General features: G+C 40.7%; 1 protein-coding gene across 3 annotated transcripts in view; it reads left to right on the plus strand.

Annotated features, from left to right (window-relative positions):
* The first annotated feature begins 21,610 nt into the window (after nucleotides 1-21,610).
* CDK17 (cyclin dependent kinase 17) overlaps nucleotides 21,611-24,187 on the plus strand; it is a 91,854-nt gene continuing 89,277 nt past the window's right edge. The window contains exon 1 of one of the 3 annotated variants that reach the window (XM_083860363.1): nucleotides 21,611-21,795. The gene's annotated coding sequence lies outside the window, so the exon portion shown is untranslated. Of the gene's footprint in view, nucleotides 21,796-22,480; nucleotides 22,503-24,187 lie in introns of those variants that run through there. The other 2 variants (XM_083860366.1, XM_083860365.1) reach the window with 2 other exon arrangements.

Here is a 24,187-nt window from a genome sequence, read left to right on the forward strand (position 1 = left end):
GTGCTGCATCCCAAAGGGCTGATATTCATATTCATGGAATGCCGAGTGCTGTTCTCAAACCAGCAGTGCCTAGAAGCTTCAAGGGGAACTTGAGAGACTGGAAACGAGACTGCTGAGTAAAACTTTACATAGCTCCAATATTTGGGTAGCAGATTGTGGAATGAATATAACATTTGCAATCTGGATTAGCTTTTCAGCCATAGAAGCAAACTGAGTCAAGGAAAACAATAAGGGAAAGGGATGACAGCCATTCCCCAGAGAGCAAGATTGCAGAACTATGTAAAGATAAAGCTTTAACCACTGTGAGGTTAATCAGGGCGTAGTTGGTCACCCAGCTCATGAAGAGTGCTTAGTCTAAAACTCCTGGGTCAGAGTTCAACAGGATTAAAGTATGCATCCCCTGCTAGGTGAAGGTTTAATGTATGGAGGGCAGTTCTGACCCCCTCAACATCCAGGGTGGACCATAGCAAAGAAACTACACCACGACAAACACTATAGTGTGTATGTTATTTCACTTTTGGATGCTTACAATATTGGTTCTTATTATACTGTTCTGGGGAAGACTGGAGTTTAAACTTTAGATAGTCTCCATCTAACATTCAGTGTGTTGAACATTTAATTGGGTCCAAAAGTCAAAAAGGGCTATAGATAAATTATTAGAACTTTTTAACTTCAGAAGGAGTGTAGGTTCTTCAGAAGCATTCAGCTCATATAACCTGATGTTTACAGAGAAAAACTTGGTGTGTACAAAACAGTAAGAGTGATGGCTACTGACGTTTTAACCATGATAGGATAATTTCCTCAAAAGACAGAGCAAACCTGTATGACTTGGAAACTTTATAGCAATTTTTTGAATTACATTACATTAGGGTCCCTCCACCCTAAAAATATGTGATCTGTTGATTGGAAGGCTATTGATTTATTCATCATTGGTAAGTGAACATTTAGATAGTAATTTGAACTAAAGTAACATTAGGGAGAAAGTAGGATAGGTTATGGAGCATTGGCATGGACAGGATCCCAAGAAATAGAACTTAGGCAAGTCCCCTGACCAAAATAGAGAGGATATAGCAACCTTTGCTTTAATACCACCAGGTCAGGTAGAAGGAAGATGCCTCAGAAATAGAAGCACCCACAAAGAGTTAACTTAGTAAAAACCCATCAAGGAAGTGTCTGCTCTCATGGCTATGGGGCCATGAGTATGCTTGAGCTGTAAAGGAGGAAAACCTTGCTGTTAACTCATCAAGCTGCCTGCTTACTTCTCATGTGTCTGTTCCTCTTGTGTTAACAGCAGTGGTTACTAAGAGCAAACAAAGGAGGGAAACAATGCGTGATGGCAGCAGAGTTGGGCAGGAAGAGTGTGCAGTGATATCTGAGTACAGGAGCTGAGGTAACGTCTGCTGAACCCTATCCAGTACATCAATCAAAGTTTATTTCCTATGGATAATTCTGAGATGCATGTTCAGATCTCTTTCTAGGATGCTTGTAGTAAATATACACCTGAATTATGGTGCCTATAGACTTCTCTGTTTGATATTCAGAGACAAGATGTAGTCACAGATGCTGTATTACCAGACTTCTACAGGGTAACTTGACAGTCCCCAGAGATTTGAAAGAGCTACATTTAGATCATTTCTTCCTTGATGCTTTCAGGAAAAATAGTCTGAGCTGAAATAATTCTGTGCCATCACTTAGTATCTCAGGCTGATAGGCTAATGAAGACACGAGAATTTAAAGTAATGCTTTACTCACTTATGTACTACATATTCAGAACTGGGATCTGCATTAACTCTACTTGCATTATGCCTGCCTGGTCCTAAGAGCCAGTGGGAAGCCACTTTGGGTACGATATTCCCCTTTGAGTAGGAATGAATTGTTGGATTCAAAAAGTAGAAGAAAATCTAGAGAAAGAAGCAATAGCAGGTGTGTAGTGATTCTTATGGAGAAATTCACTTTGTGAGTTAGTCAAGCAAAACAAGGTCAAGGAAACACATCATCTTATATGACAGTACAGCATTTGCTATTCACATGCTATAGGGGAATCATATATAATACAAAGTAATGGCTCTAGGTTACCTGATAAAGCTCCATAAAAAGCCATCAGACAGCTGGAAGAAGTGAACTAAGCTGCTGAATGCCAGGAGCACTGGCGCTTTATAAAGAGGAAGAACTTGTCCGATGGCAGGGGGAAAATAAGAACTTGTGCTGAACTTACAGGAGGCAAAACATGCTGAAATTAATGTACCTTCCAAATGACTAACTGTACAGGAAGCAGAGAGGTGCAGCACACCTGCAAGCTTCTTGCTATTACCTCCTGTGGTACTTGTCTATACCTACAGCTAATGAGGCACATATGGGAATCCTGGACCTTTATGGGCAGCTATGAGAGATTATAGTCAGCATTTCCTTCCCACTTCCAGGCTGTTTTTTGGTAAAGCCGCTTGTGGCTTACAGAAAGTGTCTTTAGACTCATACCTTACTTAAATCTGCCTCTACATTCAATCAAAATTTGTGGATTCCTACCCGTATCTAAGGGCTACTTATTACCTTCCCATAGGAAAGTAATCAAGGAAATGAGAGATACAGTCCTGTTGACAGTATTTGTATTTTTTTGCCATACCATGAAGAGACATGTCCTGAACATGCCTGATTGCAAAGGCAGAGAAACATGAAAAGATGGTGGGAATGGCTTTCTTAGGACACCATACCACTTTTGAAACAAAGCAGAAGTTCAAGTCCTTTACTGAGACAGTGACACATATTTATAAAATATTTCAGCACTCTTCCTGTCAGTGAGCAGTATGCCAAATTTATCAGGCAATGGCATGGTCTCTGAAATCTGGAACATAGATCAACCTTAGCTGAGGCATATGTTTCTTTTGACAAGCAATTTATGATCTTTTAATATATAATGAAAGAAGATCTGGTACAGTTTTAATGCAAGTGAATGCTAAAAGAAGGAAAATGCTTAAGTTTTTTACTTGAAAATGGTTCTTGGCTTCCTTTCTGATCTAGTTCGTCAGTGTTGTAAGAGGAAGGGAAAAGAGTGATCAACACAAGAAAGAACTGCAATGACTAAGAACGACGCCAGTGCCAGGTTCTTACTGAGCTGTGTTCAAATTTGGGGTGACAGTTTTCTCTATGTTTTCACTGTATTATATGAAAGGCTTCAGTGCCAAACTAAAGATGACATGAGAGCTTTCAAGGTTATAGTATATGAAAGTGGTTTTGTTTCTTTTAAAATCTGAGTGTGAATGCTTACAAAAACGTTTTTTTCAGTTTCCTTTTATCATTAGGAAAATTTTCTTAGGCATATAAATTAATCTCAGTTGACTTGCAGAAAAAGAGAGAAATCTTGGAAAAATGATCTTGTTCATCTGATTTTTTCCCCCCACTGCAAAGAAAGTGTAGGTGTGTGTAATATTTGTGTGAACAATCTGTGAGATTTGACTCACCCACTCAAGTTGTATCGTTATGCACTGAGTGGGTTAAGCAGTCTTTGGGGAAGGAGATACAGCAGGGGTTTTATATAGCTGCTTGAGTTTGTAAGAGGTTTAAACTGAAACATGACAGATTCTGGGATCTTCATTATGGACTTAAGTGCCAAAGGTAGCAGTTGGAAATATAAAAGTCCATGAGCGACTTTCCAAAAATGGAAATATTCCTTCAAGGAGAGAGTTTGCCTGCAGTTCATGTTATTATCTTAATTTTTTAAAGATATATTTCATTCCAGTTTACAGGTAAATTCTACTCAAGCAGACATCAACTGATGATTATTTTGCAAAGGCTTCTAGGAACCTGCAAATATTTCATGTGAGAATGTACTATTTTCAGTTCACTAGACAGACTATGGAGGAAAGTTCATGTCTCACTTAAAGATCTTGTCTCAAATCTCAGGAAGCCATTGGGGTTCTTCTGATGAAGAAGCTACACCTAAAACTAGTTTAGAGCAACAGTAAAGATGTCTTGCAAAAAAGCCCTGTAAATCCCTTCCAATCATGAAAAAGTGAAGGTTTGCAAAAGACTTTTAGTGATGTGCATGGAAGCTACATCTTAGAAACATTCTAAAAATGTGGAACACTTATATGTATGTATGAAAAAGCCAGAGAAAGTCCTTAGCTAAAGACAACATCCAATTTATTGAGCAGAGATGGCCAATATTTTTTTTGCCGTGAAATGTGAAGTAGCAGAGACTGAGTGTGGAAGTTATTCCTATTTTAGCAACATTCAGCTTAAGCTGATTGCTAAATAGGCATCTAGTAGTTAGATTTGATTTTGGAAAAGAAGTGGTGGCATGTTTTGTTTAAAATACATTTTCTTCATTTCATAAATATCCTCATGACAAACATTAAGTGAGAGAAAGCATAGTCTATTCCAATAAATTAGTTCTGAAGATCTTCCCAAATTCTCCTGAAGCCAAGTATGACAGTGCATTTTTATTCCTATTCTCCTGATGCACATTTGCTGTTTATAATTCTGAGCTGCTGAAAATGCTATAGATAGAAATGATCCTGGGGAAATTACACTATTGTTTGTATATATAACTCCTGAGTAGCCAAATGCATCCTTATCATGACTCTTTCTCTGTTGTGCATTTGGTCTGGGAGTGCTCACAGGATCAAAATAGACTCTTCTAGGAATTAACTATTGGCAACAAAAGGACACCTAAAATAACCTGGTGATGCCTTCCAATATTTTTAGATAAATGCATTTCTGTTCAGGCCTTTTCTTACTCCATTACAATATGAATTTTGAAACTTTTTGACACCATTGCTTCCATTTTCCATTCTTATTAGTTTTGCACTTGCTTGCAAGAATATTGCACTCCAAGGTCAAAGTATCTGCTGATTGAGGTTTTTTCAAGCAGCTGACAGAAATTGTTTTGGACAATAGCCTGACCTTGGACTAGGAGATTTAGCAGCCTGGAGGTCAGCAGTAGAAAATGACACAATGTGGAAGAGTAGGGGTTTTTTTTGTGTGTGTTATTAAGCATTACTTATTCAAGGAAGTAGAAAAAACAATCTTTGTTTTCACATAGTTATTTGGATTTTTCATATTTTTAATACTTTAAAAAATATTCTATGTAATTATATTTTCTCCTTAATTTTTTAGTAATATAAATTCTCATCTTTTTATATGTATTATTTCTAGTAATTATTAATTATGTAATTGTGAACTTATATCTTAATACTTTAGAATTTTAGAAAATTTATGTTTAAGAACAAGTAATTGTTTTGCATATAATTGTTTACATATAATTTGTTTTACATACATGTGAAAAGAAAAATAAAATTGTAATCTCTACCCTTTTTTCCCCTCAGAATTTCAGATTAACAAAGCAAACAATTGTCCTCTCTACATGACGACACCTTAGGAAAAACAGAAATTGCTATTAGCACTTTACTGTGTTTAATGCAATAACAAAAAGTAGTTAGATCTTGGCCTCACAAATGTAGATGAAACCTTGATAGCAAGTTTTGAAAATTTTACTAAAATGCTTTCAGGTGGACATATGGTTCTTCATCTCTTAGATATGAAGTGATTAAAGTCATTAAAATAGCCCTTTTTTTACTAATTTTAAACTTTTTTACTCATTTCATATACTCTGACATATTTATTACATTTAGAGACAGAACTGAGGTATTTACCTTTGTAGAATCAAAGTAATGGGTAGATTGTATTCCTTCTTCTGTATTGTTAACAATAGACTTGCTTCATAAGTTATCCTTAAAGAAGAAGATTTTTGCTCTGTTATACCTGTATAATTCCATTAAAAGGGTGACAGTTTGTTCCTTAAAGAAGGCAGACAGATCTTCTCTGAAGTAAAGTGTTATACATCCATCTGGGTTAGCACAAAAAATAACATAGATACGATTTTGTAATCAGAAACATAATCACTAGGTTTAAAACATCAATAAAAAAAATCCATGATAATTTGGAAGTGCATCCACATTAGCAATTTGGTTGCGATCAAGAGCACACTTTTGTAGTATCCCAAGTTCTGCACTTCTGTGTTACAGAACAATCTTGAGTGCATGGGCTGCGCTCCCTCTGAATGAGCCTAAGCTGAAGGGTGCGCTCCACAAGCACATCTGACATCCTCCATCTGATACCAGACATTCCCTCTCCAGGAACAGACTAGGTAAAACCCCCAAAATGTGCATTATGTGAATATCTGGTCCCCATGACTACTTGTTTCACAGTACAGACCTGCTCTGATTACACTTTTTTTCTAGTTAATATAGCCATAGACTACTTTGCTAATTGGGAAAAAAATATTTTGAAGCAAGATGAAAACAAATTATGCCATTTCTGGACAGGATTTTTGAATATCTATACTTGAAGACACACCCTAAGACACTACTGCTATCTGCACTTTTCTTTGCAGAAAGAGGAGAGAGAAATGCCTACAAGTTAACAAGTTAAACATTTTTTACTTGTTGCAGAACTATATCTTCTGTTTGTCTTCAAGAGGTGAAGATTTTTAGTGTCTCAGTACCATTAACAGAGAGGACAAAACTGCAGTGATTACAAATACCTAACAAAACATGCCAGTGATTTGTGTATGGTACCATATCAGTTTCCAGGTTAAAGTTTACAAATAGGGCCTATGCCCTTGGTTTGTAGTTTGTCTCATGATTTAGTTAAGAAAAAACGACCACTTCATTAAGCTCTGTTATAAAAAGTGTTCTCCAGCTCTGGAATAACAACAACCTTTTCTTTATATCTTTGGTTTATTTCCTCAAAATGATAAACTTAATGGATCATGTGCTTTCCTAGGAGCCTCCATGTTTTTTAGGCTACCCTCCGCAGGCCATCTACATGTAAAGGCTGTCCCTCAGCCAGAGACCACAGTGCCTGTGCAGCTCCGCTGGGAGGTAGCAGATCAGTCACTGACTGTAGGACTCAGAGTGGTGGCTCTGTTCACACTGTTTCATTACAATCATTTTCAGGGGCTGACAGAACAGAGAGCCTGCCCTTACCATGCAGCAGATCTGCGTGGTCCCTCCAGAGAACCCATAATAATTTCTTTAAGGTGCATGTCTGAGAGTAAAGCTTAACCTAATGCCTCCTGTTTGTTCAGCTGTCCCAGCAATACCCACCTGGTCCTTTTCAGCATTTATATGATCTATAGTTTGTAGGAGCCTAATCATTCAGGGAGAGTGAAAACTGATGTGTTTTCAGGAAAGCGTGAGAAGAAAAGGAAATGAGTTGATCAGTGCCATAATGCCAAATTCTCATTTCAGTGAGAGGTCAGATGACTCTGTTGCCAGCTCTGATCTGACACCAGATGCAGCATCTGAGCCAGCTCTAATCAGGCTCAGCCATTTGGCATAACACTGATCAGTGTGGAAATACCAAACAATGTAATTACAGCAGAAGGATGTACCAGAACACTCTGTCTCCAGACTCAGTGTATCTGGGATCACACTGTGTATTTCTGATCGGATGCTACTTTGCATGGTGTGAGTGCACATTTAATGGCCAGTATTCACAGTGTGCACAGAGTGAAGGATGTGGGAATGTACAGGCAGGGAGATTACAAGAGGGGAAAGACTATTGTTAATGGGATGCAGAAACTGTGATTTGCCTTGGAAAGCTCAAGGGCTGTAAGATGTGGCATTTGGCATGCAGGGAGAAGGAAGTATAGTAGATGATAGTACAACTTCTCTTGTAGTTGTACAGGATGGAAAAGAGCATGTGACTGGTATTCTCTTTTCAGGGCAGAAGAGGAGGGAGCCCAGACAGAATACAGATATTCACAGAGAGCACTGGACAAGAAGGCAAAGACAGAACAAAAAAGTGAATGGACATGAGAGGAACGGAAAATGGTCTGCAGCATCCTAAGTGCCTGTGATGTTTAAGAGTAGAGTCCTCAGGAGGACAGTCTTCCCATAAAAAAATAAAAATCATGCCTTTAACACTGATGGAAATAGGTCTCTCAAGTAAATCTCCAGAAGTTGCTCAGGATAGTGAGAGACAGTCCGGGCAGAAGATGAAAATACATGAAAAAATTAAAAATAATACCTTCTTCAGAATCCTTCCAAAAAGAGATGCTTTTACTTCCATATAGGTTTGTTGTGGTCAGGGGTTTTGAGCAAAGAAAAGAATAAAGTTAGCTGTGGTAACTTTAGTCCCTAGCCTCCATTTCTCAGATCTAGAATTGAACAAACTTACCTTTGATAACAGCAACGCTGACTAGTATGTAGCTCCAGCTCCATGCCTGATAGTGATGCTGGCTGCCTTCAGACATTAAAAGGGGAGTTCCACACTCATTTTCTAGAACCTTAATTCTCAAGTTGGTTTTTTTGTGTTTTGCGGGAGGAGGAGAAGCTGGGAGGGGGCTGGTTGGTTGGTTTGGGGACTTCTTTTTTCCTTGTCTTTGGAAAAGCTTTTGCACTGTTTAAAAAGTAAAAATTACGACTTCTAGCAGAGGCAAGTGTGGTGGCTAACGTTACTGCTCCTACAGTTTCCATTATCTGAGCTGTTCTTTGGAGCAGCAACTGAAATAGAAGGCAGAGAGTGGGAGTGCTGAATGGGAAGGTGAGGGGCCCTGGCAGATCTTCGCAGTGCAGGTGGAGCTGCCTCAAGTCTCTGACTTATATTTTCTGAGTCAGAGAATCCAGGGTTGATGGCAGCAATTATGTACGCTGGGTACAACAGAGATCTGAGATAAAGAGATAATGGTCCTGCTTATAATAAAAGAAAGGCAGCAGCTGAGAGCAATAGAAGAAAGCAAGAAGAAAGGAAAAACATCAAGTGGGAGTAGGTCAAGGCATATATTTTAGCAATGGTACTGGAATTTCAGGTCTTTAAACTCTTTCAACAGGTGATACTTCCTCCCTGGGACTCTGTAGCTATTAAAATGTAGAGAGACAGTCTGGCGGTTAGTACCTGAGAAGCTTGCAGACAGGGAGCTGTGGGAAACTTCCTCAAGGAAAAGTGTTTTGCCCTGAGGCTACAAGTGGTGAAGCATATTTTCAGGTTTGTTCCTAAGCAAAGGGACCTTGGGAGGTTCAGACCAAAATGATCTTCTCTCCATAAGTGAGCCGTAAGAGGTCCCAGTGTGTTTTGGAAGGCTTGAAGATGTTGCTGTTTGTAAGTATCATGGGATGACTTTTCAGGTTCACCGTGTTGGAGCCTGAATGATTTGATAATGCCTACACTGCGCTTCTCTTACAGCCTAGGGATGTCTTTGTACTTTATAAACTTTCTCAGTAATACATTTGTTACCCAGCTTTGGCCTGGTGATTACATTTTGTGTTTGGTTTGGTTTTTTAAAATTATTTTAATTTTCTATATTTTTTTTCAAATTTTGCCATCTAATGTGAGGTGATTACTGCACTTTAATACCTGAAATTACTATAAGATTTTGGAAGTAAACAGTTGATCAGCAGTTAGGCTGAATCCAATTCCCTTTAAAAGGCCTGTTACTCAATGACAGGTCACCTGTGGAGTTAAAGAATATCAACAGTAGCCTGAAGCTATTAAACACTGTAGTATTAGTGAGTAGATAAATTTGTTAGACTTCAATACTAGTAGTTCCTCAGGCATCATTACTAAATATAAATTTATTCCTTGTGGTTTCTTCTGTTCTATGAATTTCTGTAACAACTCTATTATAATAATTTGGTACATCTCTATCATTTACTTTGACTGTTATTTTTAAGAGGCAATACCTCAAAAGTAGACACAATTTGATTACTGAATAATGCAAACAACAAGAGATATCTAGAGAGGACAAAACAAACAAACAAACAAACAAACAAAAAAAAAAAAAAAAAAAAAAAAAAAAAACAAAAAAAAAAAACACAAAAAAAACCCCCAAAAAAACTAATGCCTAGTTCAACCTTCATTGAATACAAAATGTAACAATTACGGTAATGTTTCCAAGTTCCTCAAGTGTCCTGTATCACCTAAAGTCTTTTTTTTTTCAACCCTAGAGCTGTGCAGCCCCTGCATTTAATGTGCATAATAACTTTTCAAAGGAAAGGAGATTTTTTGCATTTGCAGGTGCATATGCATATACATTAGGTAAAACAGTCCCCAGCAAGTAGCGAGTAAAATAGAGGAAATAGAAATGCACTGATTTCTGAATGCCCTTGTAAAAGTCATTGTGATGTCAGAAAAAATTTTATCTTATCTCAACTCAATCTTTCCGCTCAGCACCTCAGACATCTTCTCTTTAGCAGTTATTTGACATCCATCATTAATGCACATTATCAGGATGTTCTAGTGCAAAGCACTAAAAAGCAACACGGTAAATGATTGTATCACTCTAGAAGATATCACTATAATTTAAAAAACTATTCACAGCCCCTGCCACATGAGTGTGTCTTAACAGAATAAACTGAAGCAAAACAAATATCTTAATTTTACTTCTCTAATTTTTGAGAAACAGGAAATACAAAAGGAAATTAGAACATCCAGTGCTTTTGGTAATAATTATCATAGGCATTTGAAAAACAGTCACACAGAAAAGGATATGTGCAGAGTCAGAGACTGCAGTGACCTCCCACACTGCCAAGTTCTTTAGAAATACTGAAATTATAAACAAAGTAAAAGCTCTTCTTTCCCAAACAGCCGCCTCGATGTCACTTGTTTCCACATTCCGGCTTCTGTCGCTGCAGCCCACACTTTCTCTGTTGCTAAGTGCTTTAGGCTTCTGCAATATGTTCCAGCAGCTCCCTGTTTCTCTCATATCTCCAAATGTGCTATCATCTGAGAGTAGAATGTCTAGGTTTATCTGACATGGCAAGAAAAAAAAATTAAACTGTACAACTTACAGATTCTTAAAGAACATTAAAGTTTTCCATATGAAAAAATGTCTTTGTAATCTTGCATGTCATTTCATAGCATTTTGTTAGAACATGTTTTCAATTCACAATAGGGTATGTGAGGGATGCGAGCACATTATGGCTCCTGGGAGCAGCTGTAACTAAATCTTGACTGTCAGTGACAATAGCAGCACAGAGCACCGGGTACTTGCAGACGCTTACATCGGTGCTGCCACTGAGCTATGCAAATAAAGAAGCTCATAAATAAATGTAAGAATCATAGAGAAAATGGGGGAAAAAGAGATAATACAACAGTTAAGAATTTTTGTAATTTTGTAATTATATTGGTAAATGTAGACTGTTATATTTTTCATCATTCTGGCTTAAACACTGGTTTCTTCTACCCTCATAGCAGGCACCTAGTAGCTTCCATTCAGGAGAGAATGACATTGTCACCGTTATTCACCCAGCTACGTCTGCCTTTTTTCGTTTTGGTGAGTAGGCATCTTACTGAGTGCAGTTTTCAGCCTGTGTGCCTTTACCCACCCTGGGGTACAATTCCACAATTCTGCCTGTATCCTTGGCTACAGTACCAGCATACCTACTATTGTGATTGCTGTCAGGTTTTGCTTTATGTCTTTCATTCAAGTTAAGATAAGCAACATTAGCTCTTTAACAGTGATTAGAGAACTGTTTTTAGTGAATAAAGAGCTAACATATATAACCAAATTGTGTGGGCATCCTCCTTACCAGATACAAGAAACATTCTAGGTACATTTTTAGGTTAAATTTGGCATTTCCCAAAGCCAGCTCAAGGTAGAGGAAAAGGTAAGCAGTATTTTCAGGAGAAAGTAGTTCAGCACATAAGGATTGGATTGGTAGAATGAAATAGTTGATACTAAGGCACCTCATTTTTCCATGATATGTGTTTTAGGGGGTTATTCTAGATTATATAGCCTGGTCACTGGAGCCAAACACCTCCGCTACACATGTGTTTCAAAGATTTCTTAGAAGTGTTAGGTATGTGCTAGAGGACCTTGTGATGATGCAGCTCACATGCTATTTTGGAACCTCTTGTCCCCATTAGCACTAGGGTGTATGTGGAGCAGATTGGAAGCAGAGCTTCTGTTTTCATTTCCTCCTGAAGCAATTTGGTTTGTATGCACCAAAACCACTTTGAGAACTGAAACACCACATGGTAAGTGGAGACAATGAAAAGATTTTCCTGCAAACCACACTGTTACTTTGAAACTAATTCCTAATGTAGACACAGCCTTCTTGGACAGCTGATGAGGGAGCAGTCTGCAGGTTCTACTAGGGCCTAGGAGAGATGACCAGCTGCTTCAGGCTGAATCCCTTCCCTCCATATAGACCACCTTTCAATATCACTGCAGGCCTTCCTGTTCTTCCATCAGCACTCTGTGTTATTCTTTTACCCACATCCATTCCCATGTTGGAAAAGGTCTCTGGCCTGTCCCATTTCCATCCATGTGGAAGGTACAGGAAGTGACCTTTGGCTGCAGAAATTATGCAGGCTATAGAATGAGGACCAACAGCTGCCTGAGACATGAGCATGGAGATGCCATAGCTAAAGAGAAGTGAGAAGAATGTCCTTCGGGTTAAATGAGCATACATAGGTTGGTAGAGAGGGGTGTCAAAGCCCCCATGACTTCCAAAGCTCTGCTGCTTTTTTTTGTACCTCAGCCTCCTAAAAAATCACTGGCAGTTCACAGTACCCTAACATTTCCCTGGGAAGAAAAAAAAAAAAAAAGAAAAAAAAAAAAAAACCCCACGCCTCCCAGTGTCCCCATTTCTTATTCTGAAATAGCTCCCTTGCTACTGCTGCAAATTTAGATTAATCACAGAGTTACAAAATTTCTAAAACCATGTTTCAGCATGATGCTTTCCCTCTGCCTCATTCTCCCCACACAGAAGGTAAGAGAAACTCTTGTCAAATCTGTCTGGTTTCTCCAGGTTCCTGGGCCTCTGTTTTTGCCTCCAGACATGTTCTTTTAATAACTGCGTGCTGAGACAAGAGGTATCTTGCCTCTGCCTTCATTCTCTCAGTTAGTCTGTGCCTGAGACCAAAGCTGATAACTACTCTTTTCCTTAATCAAAACCTGGGATGGGATGTTCTGTTGCTTGACATCTTAAAAGCTTCTTGTGGAGGGTTGGCTTAGGACACCCTCTGATATAATAGCCCCCCTCCCACCTTTGGGGGCTTCAGCTAGCTCAGTTCTTAGGAGACTTTGGAGGGAATTATACCAGGAACAAGATAAAAGATACCAGAAGAGGTTCCTTCCCCAGGACCTTTGTCCCAGGTGTTTATTCTTCAAGGCTTCCACGGGGGGAAGAGAGAGAACAAGGAAGGGTGAGGCATTATATAGCCCCCTGCTCAGGAAAAAGATAGCTGGACCACAGTCAGTGAGGTCAGGGAAGGAAGGAAGGAAGGGTCAAACTATATGGTAAGGGACTCCAGGGGGTCAGGAGGGAAAAACCATTTCCTCAGAGAATTACAACAACCCACCACTCTACTAGAGTGTGAAATGGCTTAGTTTATTTTGAAGCAGAGAAGAATACCAGTTAAGGCAGGCAATATGCAGCAAATAACAACTACAAAGCAGTGTAAGAATCATGCTTCATCCCTTTCTACCCAGACAAATTAATGGCACAGCTCCCGCTATGTAAGGAGCGACACACAGCCCCTGCATCACTCTACTTCCTGCTTCTTTTCCCCTGAAGTGCTGGTTAAACTAAGTAGATTTTACTATGTAGTCATGCTCAACTTGCTAATAATCAGCTCAGTGTAAATATCTACAGAATGCTGCAGAGCTCAAATGTCATCGTAACTGTTCCCTTGGATCACTTCAGCTTTGTGAGGGACAGAGAGAACAAAGGTACCAGAGGACAAACAGGTGCCCTATAGCAAGCATGGAAGAGCAGAAAGGAGAGAGCTGGTAAATCTAGAGTCATCTGGACTGTAGAAAAATAGTGCCTTACAGAGCAGCTACAGATCCACACAAAGTGATATCAGCAAAACAATTTTCCAAATTTTCTTATGTAGAAAGACCTGGGATGGAAAAAAAAACCCAAACCAAACAGGGGCAGTAGTAAAATTAGTTTTGAATTTAGCTGACAAGGGCCAAAAGCAAGAAGTGCTCATGCACTTCATCAACTAGCATCAAATTAAAACAAAACCAAAAAAATATACCCCCAGCTGTAAGGGACAGCCATTTGACATCTTTGCTGATATGCTCCTATGAAGGGCAAGGAATAAGAGGCAGAAATAACCTGTATCTCAGGTGTAAGGAAGCTCCAAGATGTTGTATTGCAGCACTGTGCTTGCTACAATTGCAGAAAGGAAACCTTCCCTTTAAACAACTACAAATGGTTCTTTAAGGGCAGTATATACAGATGCAGTGTATTCCCTGAACTCTATTCTTGGTATGTTACTAAGATACAACTGTTTCTATGGAGAGCTTATTGGTGGGCAAAATAAACTGTTTTACAGGAAAGGTAAATTAATTTTTCAAAACAAAATATTGAATGAAGCTAATGAGATTAAATCACACCAATACAGAATTTCGAGTACAGAGTTACCTCCCTTTTTTATTGTTATTTTTTTAAATTTCTAGTAGTCATTTATCCTAAATTCTGTATGGTCTATAAATTGACATAAATTACTATCTGTCCTGCAAAATACTTAACTAATTCTAAAGCCATGCATGTAGTGGCTACCAAAGCTCCAGCTGAATTTTTGTTTGTTTTTAAAAGGTAAGTATAATTGTGAAGCAATTTACTATGGCATATAAGTATCTGCATGACCAGGAATATGCCATCTTGTGAAGTGAAGAAAAGAGCTTTGAAATGAAGAATGATAAAGTAAAGAAGGAGGGAACAAATGAGTATGTTAAATAAAGCTCATCATTTAATTTTAACATGCTTCTGTCTAACAGCTAGACTCTACACATCACAACTAATGGATATGTGGGGGACTGTGCCATTCCTGCTTCTTTTTTGTTTATAGTTGTAATTATTTTATACTGTGCTGAAACAGAACTTGAAAAATGCTGTGCTTGACTTAGAGAATAGTTTAGTGGATCAAAGAGCAATTTGGCAAAGCAAGCAGCTACAGAAAAAGAAATTGGTGAGGAATTCTATACTTAAATCAATTGGAATTTATGAGTGACCTCTTCTTTTTTTATCTTTACATCTGTAGAAATTGTTCATCTCATTTGAAGATGCACTTTGATATTTTCAGTGTCAGAAAAATTCTATAGGTTACATATCAGTTTAATCAATTGTCTTATTCAACCTTAAAAGCACATGTAGCTAAGTAAAATGTCTCACTGATACCTAAGAGGAAGCGTTTCTTTCAGTGAGCAGATAGGAACTGCCATCTATACTCTTCTGGTTTTATGCCACCCTTTTTTCTCTCACACTTGGATGGAGTCTTCCAAATCTAGCACCAACATATAAATATACATATAAAAATGGCTGCCTAAAGCAGGATTCATGGGACAGCAAAAATTAGTTAAGAAAAGCCTGACTAATCTAGCTGTGCCAATTAAAAAAATTATTACAGACCTCAGCACTTCGTCCCTCCCATGTGCCAGAGGGTACCCTCCCTAGGAGGTGTGTCAGAAGAAACTACAGACATCTGACTCACCTGCCTCTATGTCCTCACTGGTGGTTAAAGCTAATTGCCACACTACATGGGGAAATAGGTATGGTTCCGTCTTCTCCCCCTCAGGGTGTAACAACTTTCTGCAGAAGGGTAGGGCAACAAGCTGGGGCAGTTAAAAGGTAACATCTTAATTCTACCTTATCTCTCCTGCATAGTTAATGTTGTTAAGACTACAAAACGGTAAAAGCCTTTGGCCTAGACTCATAGATGAAGCCCTACATCTACTTATTTCCTAATTTCCTGCATTCATTTCCTCTGTCTTCTCTCTTGCATCCTCTTTCATCCATCCCTGCTCTCCTCCTGTCCCCCTTCTCTATCTGTAGTGCTTGTTTTGCAAAGGCTACCTCCTACTGACATCTCAAAAGCTGCCATTATAAATTTCAAAGCAGTCAGCCAAACAGCTGCCAGTGCACAAAAAAATCCAATATGTAGTTGATCTGAGCATGCACAGGGATCTCTAGAATACACAAGAAACTTGACCTGTGGTATACAGAAAACAATGTGTCCAGTACTCAGTTCTCACTGAGGTAGCCTATGTTTCCCTCAGCTCATTTCGTTCTATCCCCAGATTTCCTGTGCCTCATTTTATTTCCAGCATTCACTATGCACACTGGTTCTATTTTCACGTGCTTTTTCTCATAGTCATCATATTCTCTACATCGGATTTAAGTTCTGCTCCCACTTCCTTTATTCCCATCTCTCTCTACCTTCCTGTCCAGCACTGAAAAGAGAAATTTGAGAATGATCTGGTTTTATCTTCACTGGAACAGATACCATCTTTGCTAGAACAAACTTAAGTTTTATGCAACAGGATTACAGGAAAGTAACCAGCTGTCATGACTGAAAGCAATTTCATTTAAGTCCTGAAACACTCTGGTCAGAGCAGCCATTACAATAAGGAAAAACCAAGTCTCTGCGTATTTTGTGCTTTAATTTCAAATCCATCAAGTAGTTTGAATTGGCAATGATACAAATATTCTGAGACTCACTGATGGCATTTCTAATCAATTCAGTGAATAATGACATAGAAATTAGTTAGCCAATTTCTATGAAGCAATTTACTTGCCATGAAGAAGGGAAAGAGATGCTTGTTATTCTGTTTGAGGCGCTGAAAGTGCATGAAAGAAACAGAGAAGAACAGGAGCCTCTTCCCTGCCATTTCAGATTTCTGTTTCGTAAAGGGAGAAGTGTATGCCTGATTGGTACCTGAAAGGGACAAGCAGCAGAGGTGTGCATATACAAGTGGCCAATTTTCATTGCCAGCAGATCTTCATTGTTTTGCTCACAATCTTTTTACCACTTTTAGTTTCCAACACAAAATGTAAACAAAATATTAAAAAAAAAAGAATTAAAAAATCTTTCTTTCACCAGGCTAGAGTTTTATAGTGATGTATTGCCCAAGGCAAAAACCTCATTTTTAGACAATCTACAGAAAATACTTCACTATTTTCTGAGTTTGGTAATTGAAGTAGGCTTAATATCTTTTGTTTTGAAAAGCAGGATGTCCTGTCTTTCAGAACAGTAGTAGAGAAATAAAGGAGTGTCTAATGTTTGTTTGCAAACCCAGGCAGAACTGTACAAAAAAGAGTCTGTCTCCATGCTATTAACTTCCTTCAACAAGGACTAAGCTGGCTCCTGCTGAAGTCAATGGAAAGACTTCATTTCCATTAGCTGATGGAATCTCAATCCGGAAAAAAAAAAAAAAAAAAAAAAAAAAAAAAAAAAAAAAGTCAAGAAAAAAACAAGCAATGAAACTAGATTTTCCACTAAAACAGTGCTCCAGATCAAAAAAATATACACGACTGTAGATATCTTGTATGTACAAATACCACAAATGCCAGATAGAAATAAAGGCATCAATTCTGATATTGTAAAGATGCTGAAATTATTATCTACGTGACTGATATATATTCTTCAAAATTTAGAGATGCAAGGTGTGAGGAAATGAAAAACAGTATTTGAGTAGCATTGTGACAGGATATTGTAACATTACATATAGAAACTAAAAGGTTTAGCAATATAAAGGAAGAAAACAGTGATGATATGTGATGTATATGTAATTTCATATATTACAAATATTAATACACTATACAATGATAATACAGAAATAGGAACTAAGCATACATAATGTCTTCTAGTAATTTCTGCAGCAGTTAATCAGTCTCCAAACACCTGTATAGCTAAGCAAAGGAAAATCTCAAGTGCAGATAATGAACACCCCACTATTTTTACTTTGAGAACCCTCTCCTGCTTGCCAAAAGCAAGGTTTACAAGAACAAATAGTAACTTTCTGCAATGTGCCTGTGTCAAATACACACAGCTAAAGCAAATTGCAACTAAAACAATGACCAGTTACAGAAATCATGGTACAAATGGCTACAGCTCTTGTTAGCTGAAGTATACCACTTTTTGCTTCTTTCAAGGGGTGCCTCCTTCATGTTACTACTTCCTGCTCCCATTCATCAGAAAGGAAGGGGTTTGGTCGTCCAATGAGGTAATAGAATGGTATTGTATTTAGCCTAGAGGCCTTGTACTAAATCCAAGTAACCTGGAAAACACTTCATATGAATATCAGCTTGGTGTAAGAAAGCAAGAAACTGTCTTAATTTGATTATTTTAAATGGATTGGAGTTCTGCGTAGGTGGAAGACAATAATTTCAGAAAGGAGTGCTACATAGACTAATATATAAATAGCTTGTGCTCTGAGGAGAACAATAGCCCTGTTTCTTTTCTCAGAGCACAGATACAATTAGTTAGAGGATATTGCATTCTCCAGAAATTTTTGGCACCCAATAGAAAAAAAACAATTGCATTTCAAAACAGAATATTGTATTTGGAAATCATTTCCTCTTTTGATAACCTGCCAAGGCTTTCAGTCTTTCCCCTGCAACTGAACACATCCCTTGTAGTTTAGCACAATGCTTTCCCACACTGCTGGCTGATTGCGAGGTCACTGACTCCTGATGCAGTGACACAGAATCCTGAGCTTGCCTCTTGGCAGGGAAGTAACTGCTTACCACATACATTGTGTTAAAAATGCATAGGTTTCTGTAGGGTTTCCATCTACTGTTATGTGAACTCCACTGATTTAACTCTCGTATTTCACTGTCACAGAATAACTATATACTTTCGTGGAAGAAATGAAGAGGTAAAGCCGAAATGTAGAGGTAAAGCCAAAATGTTCATTTTCAAAGCAGGAAATCTCAGTCCCCTGACAGCACTGTATTCCTACTGCTGGATTTATATTCTAATGGCTGATGTAGATTTCATCAGATTGTCCAGTGGCAATAATTCATTCCATGTAACCTGGGTGTATTCCCTTCTCGCTGGATTAGAGAGAAAATCTATTGCACTCACCAGCCAATCCATTTTAAAACTAGTTTAAAATATTAATAATCATGGTTAGCTAGATGGAAATATGATTGATTGCTACATAATCCACTAAATAATAAAACAAATCAATAGCTATAGTTATAAAACTAGACTCATGGGATAAATCAATCAAAACTAGTGCCTACATTTCAAACTTAAGTCTGTCACTCTGTCTTCTTTCTGCACTGTCTTTTGCCCGGATGTGAAAATCTTCATCTGAGGTCATGAGGTAGTGGCAGATACAAAGGCCAAATGGATATCAAGTGTTCTGCTGTTACAAACTCATCCCTCTTAACAATTCATTTATCTCCCCATTACAAGTGGAAAACCCTAAAATACTCTTATTACACTGCAATCAGTGTTGACCCCTTATTTCTTGGGTGACTCATACTAACTGCTCTTTTTTTAGTTTCTTCCTTTATTTGTCACAATTACTTTTCCTGTAATAACAGAAGTATCAACAGCAGACATGAATATGTATCAAGTAAAACAAACATATTTTACTGATATTTTTAATACATAAAAACACAGCTTCATAAACTTCCAACCCACCTTCTCTCTGTACTTCATAGGTGGAACAGCATTTACTTGGATGTGCTGCAATAAATGGATGTGCTACACTCGTTACCATGCTGTCTCAAAAACTTGTTTTACAAATCATGCACATAATAAACTTGCACTCTATCATTTCTAATGTTACTACATACCCAAAATAGCCTTCAAATTGAATAAGATAAAACAAAACATACATCATCTAGTTAGCATTCAAAGATCAGGAGAACTGGTAGGTCTAGCAAGAACTGGTAGGTCCTGAGCTTTAAAGGAGATCTCTAAGGGGTATCTTTGCATTACCAGAAAGTTCAAAGCTTGAGTGTCTGCGTTCTCTGTGTTATTAAAAATCCCACAAGCTTTGCAAGCATAAGGTAGCTATCCTACATCTTGAAAACATGCAAAAATACCTTGGTAATCATGTTTAGTCTGTATAAACAGAAAGTTTGTTTCTGAGTCATATTTACTTCTTTTTGTCGTAAACCAATTTCCCTAGAAATTTACATCAGCATGAGCAAAGTGAATTTCTGTGCATTTAAGTGGTTTCATGCTTACACTTTTTTTAGGCAAGAGCAATTGACTTCTGTGTTTACTGGGAAACATACTTGTCTGTGTTCTGGTTTGCCTGTGCTGTTGGAAGGGTCAACAGAGCTGGAAGCAGGGGAATTTTCAACTGGCACTGCTCCTGTGAAGACAGCTCCCACTTGGCCCTACTGTGGGAGAAGGCCTGGCTTGAATAAGCTGCACACAGAGTCCCTGAAGATCAGGGGCTTGCTGCTGCAAATTAAAATGTACTCCAGTCTCCACCTGGACACAGCATAGTACAGACCTGCCCACAGAATGAAGCAGTTTTGGCCTCACTCAGCAGCCACAGGAGTGTGGGGAAGCTCAGACTCATAATCCGGGTCTGCATGAAGATGGGAAAAGGCTCATGACACCAAATTTGAACTGGCAAAAGCAACAGAGCACGTAGGCAAGGATCAGCAGATGCCCAAAAGCAAAAAAACCAAACCATTTTACAAATTCTGGCCCAAGTGTACCTATGCCCTGGTACTTTAAGTTCAAAATCATGTCACTAAAACCAGTTCAGATTTGGCCTTCCTGGTAGATCTTGTCCTTTGTGCGATGGAAGTGTGAAAAAAAAGATAGTACAGAACAGCTGGCTCTCCAGACTAGCTTTTACCTTCTAGGTCTTGTTCAGTAACACACAAAGCCTAAGAAAAGTAGGGCTGGAAAGGGCCGGACAGTGAGGAAACACAGACTGGGTCACTTCGAGGGGAAAAGGATTTTAAGCGCAGGAAGGCAGCGCTGTCAGAGCCATCACGGGGAGGACAGGGGGGATGGCACGGGGACCCTGAATGCAGGAGACAAAGGAAAGAAAACACCCCCAGAATAAATACGGAAAACACGAGTTAGAAATTGATCTCAAGAGACACCGGCTTCCCTTAACTTCGGTGACTGATGTGCAGGGGGATGCCTCAGAGATGAGCTAAATCGCCCTGCAAACCCCAGAGGAAACGCCGACAAGGACCCGGTAAAAATGAAGCAAGCAAAGGCCCTTTTCTCCCCGGCCCTACACGAAACGGCTCGGGGAGCCCCCTGGGATGGCCGGCAGCACGCCGGGCCCGGGGCGGCCTCCCGGGAGCCTCCGCCGACCAGACCCACTTCCGTCGGCGGGAGGAGGCGGCGGCGCAGGGCCGCGGGGGCGGCAGCAGCGCCCCGCTCGGCTCGGCTCGGCTCGGCTCGGCTCGGCCGGGCGCGGCCGGGCTCCCCCGTGCGGGGCGGGCGGCCAGGGAGGCGCTGCGACAGCCCCGCTCCTCGCGCCGCCGCCCGGGGCATTCCCCGCGCTCCGCCCCGCCCGCTCCCCGCGCAGCCGCCTGGGCCCGGGCCGCGCCGCCTCGGCCGCCAGGTGTCGCCGGCGCACGGGCGTCCCCGCGGCCCCTCCTGCGCCCGGAGCCGGCGGGGCCGGCTCAGTGCGAGCGGGCGGAGGCGTCAGCCCGCAGCGGGGACGCGCAGCCCGGCCCGGCTCGCCCCTTCCTCGCACGGCCCCGCGGCCCGGCTCGGCTGACGCTCTCGGCACCGCCAGCGGCCGGGCGGGCGGCTCCCCGGCGCGGCCTACGGCCGTTCCCCGGTGGCGGCGGTGGGGAGCCGCGGCGAGGAGAAAGCTGCTGCGGCGGCGGCGGCGGCGGGGGGAGCAGCCATGTTGGAGCGGGGAATAAAGTGACTTTCCTCGGGGAGGGAGCGCGGCCGGCGGCCCGGCGGAGGCGGAGGCGAAGGCTCTCGGGCGGCGACGGGAGGGGAGTTCGGCTCCCGGCGGCCGGATACCGCTCCTGGGCGGAGGAGAGGGGGAAGGAGAAGGGGCAAAAAACCCAAAACCGCCCCCGGACTCGCGAAGCTCCGGCGCTGCTGGTGAGTAGAGGCTGTTCATTGTCTCCCGGCCCAGGGTGCGGGTCCGGCTCGCGGGAGGTGTCGGTGCGGGGGCCGAGGTGACAGCGCGGCCCCGGGGCAGGGCCGAAGGGATGGGGGTCGTGGGGAGCGCCCCGCCAGAGGCCGGGGGCTGCCGGGGAGCCCCGGGCGCGGGGAGCGCTGTCGGCGCCCCCGGGCAGGGCAGGGCAGGGTCGGGCCGGGCTCCGGGGGATTTCCGCTGCCCGGTGGCGGCTGGGAGCGGCCCCGCGGGGCCGGGGGCCGAGCCCTCTGAGCCTCTGCCAGGGGAGCCCACCGAACCGGGCCGGAGGGGAGAGCCGGGGATGGCAGCCCCTGAGCGCTGCCGGATTTTTTGGTGATCCTGCGTTCGTCACCGTCCTTTCCCCACCGCCTCCTCCTTTTCAAGCGAGGCAGCGTTCTCCTGACAGCTCTTCTCCTCGCAGCCTCCGCACGTATGACACATCGCGCCCATTGCAGGGCTCCCCCCACACGCACACCCAGAATATGTAGGTTTCAGTGCGTGGCATAAGTGTTCTTCTGCTCTGAGCTTTTAGTTAGAAGGTGACAGGATACGTGAACATTGTCTGACCCTGAACTTCTGTGAACTCCTCCCTCCCCTCCCTCGCTCAGATATGTAGTGGCTTGAGACCAGATAGAGCAAAATGGTTCTCTCCAGAGGACGGGGGAGTCAGGTGGGATCCTGCGTATTTTATATTTCTTGCAAATTTATTACGCCTCCCAGTGCCAATAGCATGTCCATATGAGTGGATTAGCTGTTGCGTTAGGAGAATGCTGACCTTGATCCCCTTTGTCTCTCCCAACAATTTTGGTAGCTGGCTCTCGTTGTGTTAAACTCATTGCTGTCTTTGGCACTTTGCTAGCGGTTGTTAACAGTGTTATGGGTGTCATGAGCAGAACGCGGCTGATTTATAATCCTTTTATTTTATTTTTTTTCATTTTGGTGAATAATTTCTGTTCTGTTGTGATTTATCAGAAGATCAATAGCACCATTCTTGTAGGTATCATGGTATAAATACAAGAGCAAGCCTGATTTGACGTTCTTCCATTACTTCTCTCCCACCCTTTCTTTTTTATTGTATTAATTGAACAGGAAACGATATCAGCAAAGGTTAAATACCAGGAAGATGAGGGGCAGAAGAAAATATTTATGAAATTAGCCTTAGTTTCAGATTTGGTTTTCTTATTAGAATTGGGGAAAAAAAGGAAGTAGGTGATCTGGTATTTTACATGCTTAAGATGTTAAAGAAATTGCCATATTGCTTTGTTACAAGAATTCTGTATCTTCACATACAGCTCTTGTTATTTACATCTGCACTTCAGTAAGTGACATGAGAAAGGCTTGTTTTGAATAATTAATGTAGAAGTAACAGATATGAAAACATAAAATCACATGTTTAAATACATGGTGAAAAATTTCATTTAAAATTGTGCTTGAAAGAACAAACAGGAATTAATTCTCCAACATAGATAAACCATTTTAATGTTAACTTGGCATTAAAAGGGCCACTTAAATTGGAAAGATGAAAGCTGCCTTTTTTTTTTTTTCTTTTTCTGGCCTTATTTAAATACTGCTTTGACAATAATGAGTCTGACTTACAAAGATCTTTGGGAAGGAAGCGCAATGAGGTTCATACCTTGTATTTGCATGTTGTACTGTGTAGACATGTGTTTACCCAGGATGGAGCTCTACACAAATCATGAGGTGGGTTCTACCTACATCCGTACTGAAGAGTTTGCAAATTAAAGCCCGTGTTGTCTGAAGCAAATTATAGTTTGAATGTGGGGACTCATTTATTTTAAGCTTGGCTAAGAGTGTAGTGCATTAGTTGATCTTTTTAATATGTAAAATGCCACTAGCGTGTAGTGAAATACCTTATTTATAATTGTAAATATAATTTAAATTGAGAAGCAGACCATGGCTGTGTATTTCCCCTGAATGGCTCTGGCTTCAGTTTCTGCCTAATGCTGCAGTGTGTAAATATGGTATAGCTTATGACAGGGATGTTAAGATGCTCAGTCTGCATGTGTTACTGTTATGATGTGGAGCTCTTACAGTAAAACTATGCAGAATTTTTTGAATGGCCTAGTAACATGCAAATCTTGTAACTTCTTAAATGACTACCTGCTGCTAGGGGAAAAAAAAAAAAAGAATGTTTTACTCATCTTAACAAGTTTCTGTCCAGCAGTATAAATGAATAACTGCACCTAAAAAGTGCAGTTGGGAAAGGCTTTGTTGAAGTCTGGTTCAGTGAAATGTCTACATTGAAATCTTTCCATGAGTTTGCTCTTGACCCTCTTTTCGTGTTAAGTGGAAGTTGTTGATACTCCATGTACAAATGAGTTTCTATTTTTTGTC

This window comes from Zosterops lateralis (genome assembly GCF_965231275.1).
Source record: "Zosterops lateralis genome assembly, chromosome: 4".
NCBI classification, from domain to species: domain Eukaryota; kingdom Metazoa; phylum Chordata; class Aves; order Passeriformes; family Zosteropidae; genus Zosterops; species Zosterops lateralis.